Source organism: Odocoileus virginianus, unplaced genomic scaffold, assembly GCF_023699985.2.
Source record: "Odocoileus virginianus isolate 20LAN1187 ecotype Illinois unplaced genomic scaffold, Ovbor_1.2 Unplaced_Scaffold_7, whole genome shotgun sequence".
Lineage (NCBI taxonomy): Eukaryota > Metazoa > Chordata > Mammalia > Artiodactyla > Cervidae > Odocoileus > Odocoileus virginianus.
In genome coordinates, this window is record NW_027224269.1 from 3,099,164 (window position 1) to 3,112,327 (window position 13,164).

The window sequence follows — 13,164 nt, forward strand, 5'->3', positions numbered from 1 at the left end:
ACTCCTTTCCCAATTTGGAACCAGTCTGTATTTCCATGTCCAGTTCTACAGGCCTCTTCTAGGCATTTTAGAAAATGCACTGTTCCCATGCATCTGCTTCCCTGATGGCAAAGCCACCTGCCTCCTTCCAGTTGGTGAGTAGGGCCACCTCCCTTCTCTCCTCATCTGTGTCCTTCTAGTAGGTCAGTGAGAAAGAAAAAGCAGACAAATGAGATGGAAATTATGCAAAACAATTTTTCTAAGAGCTAGAAGTTACTATTTTAAGGAGACACTATATGAGACACTTTTACTTGGCTTCAACATAAACTTAGAACTTAAATCCTACTTTATTGTGATGATTCTTCTTCAAATGCCAGGAAGATTTAGGAGGACGAGAGGCCTTTTTCCAAACAAGTGAGCTGTTGGAACCCAATGAACCTCCTGTTGGCCCACTGCTAACAGTATTTTAGATGTGGACTATCCTTTTCTTAGATAATCGGCATTCTTTTTGATTCCCCCAGAATAATGCATTTGAAAGTAAAATGTATTCTTCCTGCTGCCTTAAGTTCTAGTGACTCTTCCAATACAGATTTCTGTCATATGGAGGTTTTGATTTAAAGTGATTTCCTACAGTAGCCTAAGGCAAATCACTTAACCACTAATGGGTAAACCATTACAGCCTTAAAATGATGCCTATTTAAAGGCTCACTGAACTGAGTGGAACTATTTCAGAAGCAAGTGTGAAATTTCAAATGAACTTATCACATTCATTAGCTGCACATTCAAGTATATTTTGTGTTTAGCTTTCTTCTAACTCAAAGTTGGTAGGGGAGTGGAAGTGAAGAGATTGCAAGACCAGTAGGTGTGTGAGGTCACCTCTCAATTAGTAAATCAGACCCCTTGGGCCCAAGACCAAAGAGTTATGAGGGGGAGTGCTCTGAGGTTCACATATGACCCAGGAACACACTTCTGCTCTAACCACCTATTTTAGCCTTGTGACTTGGATATGGTGTGCTGGAGCTAGCTTGCACCAGTTTGTGAGAGCCTATCAAACAATACATGGGGTCTCAAAGAGGCGGACAGGACTGAGTGACTAAACACACACACACATCAAATTTTTACGTGTTTTTTTTTTTGAGCTGATTGAAGAAAGAGTGTAGCTTGAAATTGACCATGTTGAGCACAATTAACATTACCAAAACCATCAAATGCTGCAAATTATGGTTTTTCAAAACGATGGTTTCATTAGCTCATTCATTTTGGAGACCTTGCTTAACAGCAAACCACTAAGTTGAAACAGTTTTTTGCCTTTAAAAACTCCATTTTCCTTATCTATAAAATGGGATTGATAATAGTTCAGCTTGGGACTTGGGGCAAGGATACAAATGCAAGTCAATATATACTTTCTTCTTAAATATTTTTTTTAAGCAAAAAGGAAATCAGGGGCTTTCCTGGTGGTCCAAGGTTTAATACTCCACAGTTCCACTTCAGGGGACACAGGTTTGACCCCCGATCAGGGAACTAAGATGCTTCGAAGTGCAGTCAAAAAATTTATTAAATAAATAAAAAACAAAACAATATGAATCAACCTGGTGTTGCTGCTGTTTATTTGCTAAGTCATGTCTGACTCTGCATCCCCATGGACAGTAGCCCACAAGGCTCCTCTGTCCATGGGATTCTCCAGCAAAGAATACTGGAGTGGGTTGCCATTTCCTTCTCTGGGGGATCTTCCCGACCCAGGGATTGAACCCATGTCTCCTGGTAAAGAATCTGCCTGCCAGTGCAGGAGACACAAGAGATGGGGGTTCAATCCCTGGGTTGGGAAGATCCCCTGGAGAAGGAAATGGCAACCCACTCCAGTATTCTTGCCTGGAAAACCCCATGGACAGAGGAGCCTGGCGGGCTACAGTCCCAGGGTTGCAAAGAGTCAGACATGACTGAGTGACTGAGCACGCACGCATAGTTTCATAATAACTATATCAAAAGAAAGTATAAAGCTACATTTTTTACATTACAGAAAGTTGTCAAAATATCAAAGGCAACTAAAATATGATTACACAGGCCTGATGTTCTGTGGATTAGCTGGCAATGCTTAGATGAAAAACAAAATAAAGATATAACTAATTCATAAATTATCATACATTTCTTCAACTCTTTGATATCTTTTTCTCACCATTATTTAAGTATAATCTTCTTTTAATTGAAGTATAGTTGATTTACAATATTGTGTTAGCTTCAGGTGTACAGCATAGTGATTCAGTATTTTGGCTGATTATATTTCATTATAGATTATTATAAGAGTTGTGATTCCCTTCACTGTACAGTATATCCTCCTTGCTTATCTGAGTTGTGATTCCCTTCACTGTACAGTATATCCTCCTTGCTTATCTATTTTATATATAATAGTTTGTGTCTGTTAATCCCATACCACTAATAATCTTTTGTATAATCTTTAATTATGCTTTTATCATCGATTTTTATGTAATTTTTATTGAAAGTGAGAAATACAATGTTGCCTGCCCTATCAGTACACAAAGGATGTCAGAGTCCAGGATTGCAGCCACCACTGACTGTGAGCCCTGAAGGAACTCAGGAAGGAAACAAAGAATCCCTGTCATCTAGCAGCCATCAGACTATACCCACTCCCTTGGGTGAGCCCTGAGGGAACTCAATGTGAAAACACAGGATGCTGGCCGGAGATAGCTTAGGTGCATATCAAAGGAATGATTCCATTAAGCCCAGAGTCTTGCATATTCCCATACAGAGAAAAGGGCTAAATTCCTTAACTTGAGATATTTAGTTTCCTTTTATTAATAGTAATCTTGTGTTCCTACTACCAGCCCTTTGTTGCAAAACTCTTACATATCCTGGCTCCCCCTCCACCTCCTTGGAGCAGTTTTCTCAGGGTAACCTGAGATAATGCTTCCTAGGCTTAAGTCCTAAAAATTCCCACTGAATCTCAAAACAGAACTCTTAACTTTTAGGTTGTGAAAATTTTTTTTAGTTGACAAAATTAATGTTGTAAAGGATAAAAGTATAATTATACTCAAAGTATGCAAAATGTAATATATGTTTATAACAATGTAAATTATTTTTAAAATAAAGATTTGTACAGTTCAGTTCAGTTCAGTCACTCAGCTGTGTCTGACTCTGCGACCCCATGAATCGCAGCACGCCAGGCCTGCCTGTCCACCACCAACTCATGGAGCTTACTCAAACTCACGTCCATCGCGTCGGTGATGCCATGCAGCCATCTCATCCTCTGTCATCCCCTTCTCTTCCTGCCCCCAATCTCTCCCAGAATCAGGGTCTTTTCCAATGAGTCAACTCTTCACATGAGGTGGCCAAAGGATTGGAGTTTCAGCTTCAGCATCAGTCCTTCCAATGAACACCCAGGACTGGATCTCTCATTTAGGATGGACTGGTTGGATCTCCTTGCAGTCCAAGGGACTCTCAAGAGTCTTCTCCAACACCACAGTTCAAAAGCATCAATTTTTCAGCGCTCAGCTTTCTTCACAGTCCAACTCTCACATCCATACATGACCACTGGAAATACCATAGCCTTGACTAGATGGACATTTGCTGGCAAAGTAATGTCTCTGCTTTTTAATATGCTATCTAGGTTAACATACTTTAAAAACAGGATTTTTAAAATAGTCAAAATCATCTGTTAAACTAAAGAATGCAAATTATGATTAACAGATGTAAAATGCTTAAATCAAAGTTAGGTAAATAAAGCTTATACTTCTGGGGAAACATTTTTTAACATATTAATTTTAAAAGTGCAATCATTATAAGGGAGGAAAGGAACAGGCTGAGCTGACTCCATCTTGAAAAAGAAGGAAACTCCATCTTGCACTTTCAGTGAGCTTTGGACTATGTGCCTGGTAGCCATGGGGATAACATACCTACAGCCGAACTGGCCTCCTGGACTGATAAACACCAGATTCCATACCAAGATTTCCCATCGCCAAAAAGAATGTAATAATCCCCTATGTAGTCAATCACCTTTGTAATCTTTATGGCACCCATTGGTGTAGGCTACAATGTATAACCAGCTGACCCTTCTGATTATGAATCATGGCTGTAACCTGATTGTATCTCCCTTTAACACTTTCCAGGCTAGGTTTAAGGAATTTGGGGATGTGGGCTTGAGCAGTACACTTAAGGTATATAAGGTTTTCACAAAAGTCAGTCAGGGTCCTTGGCTAAGAGGAGACTGCCTTGGGCCTGCCGGTGTAATAAACTGCACTCCACTATCTGCATTGTCCTTCTGAGTGAGTTTGTTTCCTGGAATGCATGGCTATAACAGTTATACATAATTTTATAAAAATAACACTATTCACAACTCTAGTCTTCCATATCCTTATCTTTGCTTGTGTAAAAAATTGATATACTTTATACATACTAGCATGTAAAGAATTTCTATTTTCTGTATATATATAAGCTCTATACCTATATAAAGGTAAAATTATGAAAGCATGAGTCATTTAATATTGAATGATGTTCTTCAATAGCTATGTGTCTATTAATTTGTAAGTATTTATAAAACCATAAATATAAGAAAATGAAAGAAAGAAAATCAACAATACCAGGGAGTGATACTATGGAAGAATTCAGTACGTTCATGCGATGAAAGAAGATGAAAGGATTCATTTGTCATTTCTGTTACCTAAACACCTCTAGTCAAATTCTCCCTGTACTCTGAAGTCCCTTGCCCCTCTCTGATGTGAGCAGTGGCACCACTGCATTTGCAGTTTCCTCTTCTTTGAGGACCCAGGACAAGACGTGGGGCTTGATCAGTGTTAGTCATGAGTGATAACTTCATAGGATCGGTGAGTTACTCTGGTTCAACACTCCCTTGACTTGTGCTATGGTGACACTGTGCCAGTACTGAGGAAAAGATTCTGAGTGATGCAGGTACACGTTGTTTTTTTTTTTTTAAATAAATTAATTGCTGGGTATATGTGATTCTACTATCTAGGACCTTCTAAATCATGGAGTTCAGTCAAGGAAGCTCTGTTCTCCAAATCTAAGAGCATAACCATGGTAAGCTACTGTAAGGTACAGTTCAGGCGAGGCAGAAAAGGAAAGATGACCTCAACAGAAGTAGGTTACCTTTATTCAGGCAAGGAGGGGCAACAGTCAGCCTAATGACCAGGCTGAGCGCTGAGAGGGATCAGGGAGGCTTCATATTTATAGGGAGGTTTGTGGAAGTGATAAGGGAAACGTTAATCAGGCGGGATATTTTGAGTATTCTTTTGTTGAGATGACATTTGTAGTTGGGCAGGGGGTGATAAGTCTTCTGGGCAGGTGTAGGGGGTGGAAGGTTTCTGGACAGGGGGTGATAAGTCCCAGATAGATGCAACCAGCCTGGAGCATCAGGGTGGAACTAAAGTTCTGTTTTGTTTTCTCCAAAGTTAGATGATTCAGCAAGGGCCTTTGAGACTGTTGTTTTCTTTTCTAGGCCCAAAAGACTCCTTCAGCTAATATGGGTTAAGTGTTCTGTGTACAATGTCACCTTTACAAAACCCCTAATATATATTAATTGATGCTGTATAATTGTTAAAGAAACACTCCTATTATTTTATTCTTATTATAATTGTTACTCCTTACAGAAAAAACACTAGCTCCTTACACAAACTGTCACCTCAGGGATACACTGGCAGGAAGTCCTTAGTAATATACAGAAAAGGAAAGTGTTAGCAGAAATGGAAATGCCAAAAAAAAAAAGAAAAAGAAAGGAAAATGTTAATGGGTCTTGTACTACTTACCTATTGCTATTGTAACAGAGTACCACAGACTTAGCAGCCTGAATGGAACAAATTTATTATTTTACATTTCTGGAGGTATAAGTCTAACAGAGATTGTTGTTGTTCAGTTGCTAAGTCGTGTCTGACTCTGCAACCTCATGGACTGCAGCATGCCAAGCTTCCCTGTCCTTCACTATCTCCTGGAGTTTGCTCAAACTCATGTCCATTGAGTCAGTGATGCCATCCAACCATCTCATCCTCTGTCTCCCCCTTCTCCTCCTGTCCTCAATCTTTCCCAGCATCAGGGTCTTTTCCAATGAGTTGGCTCTTCACATCAGGTGGCCAAAGTATTGGAGCTTCAGCTTCAGCATCAGTTCTTCCAATGAATATTCAGGGTTGATTTCCTTTAGGATTGACTGGTTTGATCTCCTTGCAGTCCAAGGGACTCTCAAGAGTCTTCTCCAGTACCACAATTTGAAAGCATCAGTTCTTTGGTGCTCAGCCTAACAAAGGTATCACTGGACTAAAATCAAGTTGTCAACAGGGCTGTGTTGTCTTGGAAGCTCTAGGGGGTATCCATTTCCTTGCCTTTTCTCAGCTGCTAGAGGCTGCCCATGTTTCTCAGCTCAGGCTCTTCCCTTCCTCCATTAGCAAACACCACAGTAGAGTCTAGATCTTTCTTTTCATCCTTACTTCTTTCCCTCTCTTCTACTTTAAGGACCCTTATCATTACAGGGGGCCTACCTGAATAATCCAGCATAATCTCCCCATCTCAAAACCCTCAAAACCATTAATTTAATCACATCTGCTAAGTTTGTTTTGCCATATAAAGGTAGCATAGCCATAGGATCCAGAGATTAAGACATGGACAATCATTGTTCTACCTACCATACAGCATCTTGTATTGAACATCAGCACATCTACTATTCCAGTAACTAACTCTAACCACATTCCTCCCCTAATTTTCCACTTCATAGGAATCTGTCCTTTCCTTTCTTCCCCGTAATGGAAAACTTAAAGTGGACCAGATAATATTTTAGGCACAGGAGTTACAGCTATAAACAAAACAGGAGTGGCCCCTTCTGATGTGGATTATCCTGTCTAGTTGGAGAGACAGAGATCAACTAAGAATCACACAAAATAATGTAAAATGCCAATATTGTCATTAGTGTTATGCCCAGGCAAGGGTTGAGTGATAGGAGGAAGGGGCATGCTTTGGAGACCATTAACTAAGAAGATTAGAATTACAGCAGGTGCCCTGGACATTTAGATAAGATAGTCTTTCCACATGATTTTCAGTCAATAAACATGTTCATTTCACTTAGCTAGCAATGGCCTTTTCCATTTCAACTTCGTGTCTTTTATAAATGCTGTCAGTTCATACAGAAAAGCAAGTTTCATGTGTTTAGATAGTCACAAAAATGCTTTGGCTTGAATACCTCAGGAGTGTCATCTCCACTGATGGATACTTCTGTAGCACTCTGAGATAGACATCGGTGCAGATATTGGCCAAGGGTGACAGCATCTGTAAAATACTTAAAACACATGGTTCTTGCCTCCATGTTCAATAACATAAGCTCTGGCTGAGGGAAGCATGGGTGAGAGCAATGGATACATGATCAAAGGGAAACTTAAGACACCTTTGTTGGTATCTGTGCTGGTTTTTCTATTACCACTGGTTTCTGTGCTGGTTTTTGCCATTACTCGAAGCCTTGGGAGAGAAGAGAGTACTGAACAAAGGGACTCAAATAGTTAATGACTTTCAGGGCCCTGGGAGGATGATGATAAAGCTTATTTTAACTATAGCTGTGCCACATGGTCTCTTCTTTCCTAGATTTCAAGAATAAATGGGAGAATTAAAAATACTTGAGGTTCAACACAATTGAGAATTGTCTAATAGAAGGCAAAACAAAATAATCAACAAACAAAAAGCAAATATTGGTTCAAAACATCCTGGCTTTCAAGCAACCTATTTCTTTCCCTCTTTTGTTGTTACTATTTAAAAAAAAATGCCATCAGATTTATTTGGATAAGAAATGATTTTTTTCACAATTCTCTTACTATGCAGAAACTTAGGGATGGGGGAGGACTATTCTGCCAGGGCTGCTTACTTTAGTGATTTAAAAATTCACAGGGTGGTTCAACACCTATGGTTCCCTCTTATCTTCATTATTTATTTAAAACCACACATCTAGGAGATCAGTTTTCTGTTGACTTTCATTTATTTTCCCCAGGACAGAGATGATTAGTTAAGGCAACAAATTTCATATCTGGAAATGTGTGCTGTAAACACTTTGCTAAGCAACATTTGTCAAATTAAAACAGTTGATTTGTCCTTGAGTGTCCTTTAAAATGAGGTTTCTCTGTTTGGGACACATTCTTTCTGGAGGCTAGGTTTGGTAAATAATTTATGGTGTCCAGAATACCCTTGATGAATTTACTACTTCTTTATTTAGACCATTTTTGTCTTTATTTAGACCATTTTCAGGTCTAGGGACTTACTTATTCATTATATTACTGCAGAAAAGATGTGTCAAAGATCTGTAAGGATTGCATGTACCGAGCAACTGATTATCAGTATGGATCTAACTACTGTCTGATAGATATTCTGTGAAACATAGTCAAACAAATTCAGGATATATGAGAGAAAAAATTTTCTTACCAAATGGAATGACTTCTCGAGTTAAAGCAAAGCAAATATCCTCAGGGTCTGCTAAGAAATCTCTGGTTTAGTGGAATAGTTCAAGAGGGTCAAACAATATTAATTGTTTCAGTGAAAATTCCTATTCTATTTTAAAATATATATTCACTCTTTCATTTGGCTGTTGCTGGGTCTTAGTTGTGGCATGTGGGATCTGGTTCCCTGACCAGGGATGAACCCAGGCCCCCTGCACCGGGAGCACAGAGTCTTAGCCACTGCACCACCAGGGAAGTCCCCAAGGATTCCTATTCATAGGGTCTGCTTACATGGATGTACACTGCTACCAACACGCCTCTCTCCCCTCAGGTATTGTTTACCCTTTGAAGATTCTAACCTTAGTATGGATAACCAAAGAGGCCTCAGCAGAACTGATACAAGTTGGGGCAAATATAAGCAAATACCTAGAGGGCAATGAATAAAGGAAAACACAGAGCACTGAAGGGAAGGAAAAAGAATTTTCTCTGTCCCTCTAGGTTCTTGGCTAAGACCTCCTTGTAATAATAAAAAAAGATAGAATGATAGGTGAAAAACAAATTTAATTACTTATGTACAGGAGTCTGAGAAATATATGAGACTTGAAGGCAGCCAGACACTTGTGGTTTGTGTGTCACCATGAGCTGAGGAAGGGATAGGGGTCCAGGGTTTCAAGGGAAAGAAAACAGTTTATAGGTGGAGAAGATGAAACGTTTGGTAAACAAATGTTTGCCCTGCCTGCCATGCAGATAAATCTCTCAGATGAGAGATTATCTTTCAAGTTATCTCTGGTAATAGCTGCCTTCCTGATGTTAGGGGAACCACTGAAAAAACCACCCACCCTGACCAGGCAAGATAGTAACCACTTGCATGAGTTATCTTACAACAGGAGGTCCTGGTAAGAACACATGGAACTCACAAGCTACCACCAACCAGAAGAATTTGGGAAAGGTCAAAAGGAGATGCCACATGTCTGACCACCTCCCAGAAACCTTCTCACTGGCATCCATCTTGACTGAGTGACATGTGCATCACCATGAAGGACCCTGAGTCAGAATGATTGGCCAGAGACAACCTGGAAACTAATCCCATCACCATAAAACCCAAGACTGAGCTACATGGCAGAGCAGTTCTCCTGGGTTCTCTTATCCTACTGTTCTCCACCCAGGCGCCCGTTCCCAATAAAGTCTCTTGCTTTGTCAGCACATGTGTTCCTGGACAATTCATTTCTGAGTGTTAGACAAGAGCCCACTCTCAGGCCCTGGAAGGGATCCTTGTTTATTGCAACACTGGCAAAGGCCCCCTTTCTAAATTCTTTTAGACAGTTAAGGGCGAGATACAAAGTTCTTCCTGGGCTTACTAGGTCTCCATTGCCTTCAGCTCCTCATGCCAAAATGGCATATTTTAGGGTGAGATAATCTGTTCTCCTTCAGCATAAAACAGTGAAGCTTATAAAGTACAGGTCTCCTATTCAAAAGGAACCTGAACACGGAGTCAGACACAGAACAGGCACTCAAAATATTCATTTGAAAAAATATGTATACTCACATACATATATGCACTGTTATTTATTGTGTATTAAGATTGAAGAAATTAAATGCTACAAAGAATTCAAATTAACCTAAAGAAAAGTAGGTTGGAATTGGAATGAATAGAAAGGCACAAGGGCCTGGGAAGTTTCTTGGCCTTCCCTTTGAGCCTCAACAAGGAAGGTGGCTTTATCTCCTTCCTGTAGATAGAATTGCTTTGAGGGCCTGATATTTGCATGATGAGATGGTTTTGATCCTTTTGTGGGCTGTAAAATTGCTTCAGAGTACTTCAGCCTAGATTTATCTGTTTCTTACCTCTGGGATTTTCTGGATCTCTGAGGAAGTGTCAGGCCCTCTGATATGGACAATCTAGGCACTTTAGGATCTTCAAATATTCTAACTAGAACTTGACACCTCAAAGTATGTGATACTTCAAAATGGGAATAATGTACTGGGGCAGGGTGGGGGCTGTAAACCACAGGATGTGAGAAAGAAGATATTTCCCTGGAAATGGCAAAGAACAAAACTCTCAGCTCCCACTGTTCATTTTGGAGAAAGACCACAAAACTCCCTCCATAAGTTCTTCTTGGTTCAAAGGGTTAATAAAATCTCCCCAACAGGATGAGTCTTTGTCTTGTTTCAGTTACTCCAGGACTCTAAGGAGGCTTGATTGATTTGTAAATGTGTATGTCTTTGCAAAGAAGACCCACACAAGAGGGAGAGGTCAGGAAACAGAATTAGGACTAGCAGCAGGGCCCATTACTAATACAGCAACAAGAGCTTAAGTGCACCTGGGCTATAGATAGATCAAGGGCCAGATCAATAGATAGACTTCATATGTAAATACACTATGTCATATTCATATGACAGATTTCAGCAATTCAATGCCTTAATCTTTAACAATTAATGTATAATCTGATCTTCTAAGATCCTAATGCACAATCATATTCCTACCAATAAATATGAAATACTGAGTTTCAGAGTTAAATATTCAACTGTCATTTAGTGTGTGAAGAAAGTTTTTATAAGAGGATGAGATATGTCAAAAACCTACAGTGAGGTTTTTCTTTTTTGGTTTTTTTTTCAGGAGTATTATAGTTGCAGATAAAGCTATTTTCAAATAATAAGGATTTTAAAACACAAAGGCTCAACTGTACTATTTCATGAGGAATCCTGAGCAAGGATTCTATTTTGGGAAATGAGAACGGCAGGAAGGATCAAGGACATCTGTGATTACAATTGCTTCATATTGCTTAGAGGGGCTCAAGCGATTAAAATATCTGTTTGAAGAAAAGAAAATGCCATGACGTCTGTCTAAACAAAGAAAAAAGTAACAAAATATGATTTGTTGCTTCCTGAGAGTACAAATCCCTCAAGCTGAAATTCCACAGCTAATGCTTTCTTTGGAGGGTTTTGTGTTCTAAAAGGAACAGAAACAAGGAAGCAATGCTCCCCAGAAAAAGGAAGAGTGACCTGGGCATCCACCCAAAGCTGAGGTCCCTGTTCTAACATTCACCTCTACCCAGCTCTGTAATCCTAGGCAGATTACCTAAACTTTCTGAACATCAGTTTTTCCATTTTTAAAGTAGGGATATAATATTCTCACCTCCAAGATTTGTCATGAGGATCAACTGAAAGAACGACTGCAAAATGCTTTATAAATTCTAAAGTTCCACACCAATAAAACTTAAGAACAACTTCATTCACTGAATGAAAACTGAATAGAGGAGAGCTGCTAATATAATAATGATTATACAATTATGGTGGGTAGGATGAGCTGATAGATTGGGATTGACATATAAACACTACAATGTATAAAGTAGGTAACTAATGAGAACCTACTATATAGCACAGGGAACTCTACTCAGTGCTCTGTGGTGACCTAAATGGGAAGGAAATCTAAAAAAGAGGGGATATGTGTATACGTATAACTGATACATTTTATTTTATAATAGAAAATAACACAATGTTGTAAAGCAACTATATTCCAATAAAAATTAATTAAAAAATATATACAGTTATCATTTGCTAATCCCTTACTCTTTGCAGTCCCTGAATTTTCTAAGCACATTTTTCTCCAGCACAAGGACAAAGAGATGGAAATGATGAGAGAAGATGAGGTATAGGAGAAGAAAAAAGAATGATTCAATTTGTTGGTAATTGGCTATCCTGAGGAAGAAACCAAAATAAATGGAGCTGAAATAATAATCAAATGTATAACAGAAGAAAAATTTTAGCCGTTTCCGTAGTGTAGTGGTTATCATGCTCGCCTCACAGAAGAAAAATTTCCTGAGCTATAAAGAGTCTGCTGATTGAAAAGGTCCATTGTATTTCAGTTAAAGTTAATGAAAATAGCACAACATCTAGTCTTATCCTGGTGGTGTTTTTGAATTACAAGGACAAAGAAAAAAGTATCCTACATACAGCTCAACAGAAAAACCAGGTAACTTACAAAGGAACAAAACCCAGTCTAGTCTCAGACTTCTGCTCTACAATCTTGAACACCAGAAGAAAGTGAAGCAATGTCTACAGAGTTCTGAGGGAAAAAGGTTGTGACCTAAGTTTTCTTTACGAAGTCAAGATATCGTTGATGGATAAAAGTTACATTCCAACATGAAGAAGTAACAGCCATGTACTTTTATGCTCTGAACAACAGAACTGGCAAAATGTTAAAACTACAAGATGATCTAATAGTCTACCTGAAACATACACCAGAAGCAATTGAAGGGTAATAAAATGAAATCAAATAATAAATTTTAGAATTTTCTTAGGTTAATCAGGGTGCAAGGCAACAATTATATAGAATATAAAATGAGAAGATGACTAATTTGAGAATTACATTTATAATAGAAAAAAAAGACATGAAATATCTGGAAATTAACTATAAAAGAGATATGAAAGATTTTTAAAAAAATATTACAACTGTCAATCAATTTACACTTTTAATTCTCTCTTAAAGAAGGATATTAAATGTTATAAATAAATCCATTCTCCAAAATTACTTCATAGTTTTAAAGCAGATCAAATCAAAATAAAGGAAAAACTGAATTAAAATTATATTCTAATATTCATCTGGAAAAGTGAACAGTCGATATCTATAATAGTTAAAAGCATTTTTTAAAAAGGTATCACAGGGAGATTTGTTCAAACAGATATTAAAATTAACTATAAGTCACAGGCATTAAAAAAGTTGTTATTGACAAAAGAATCAATAAATAGATCATTTGAA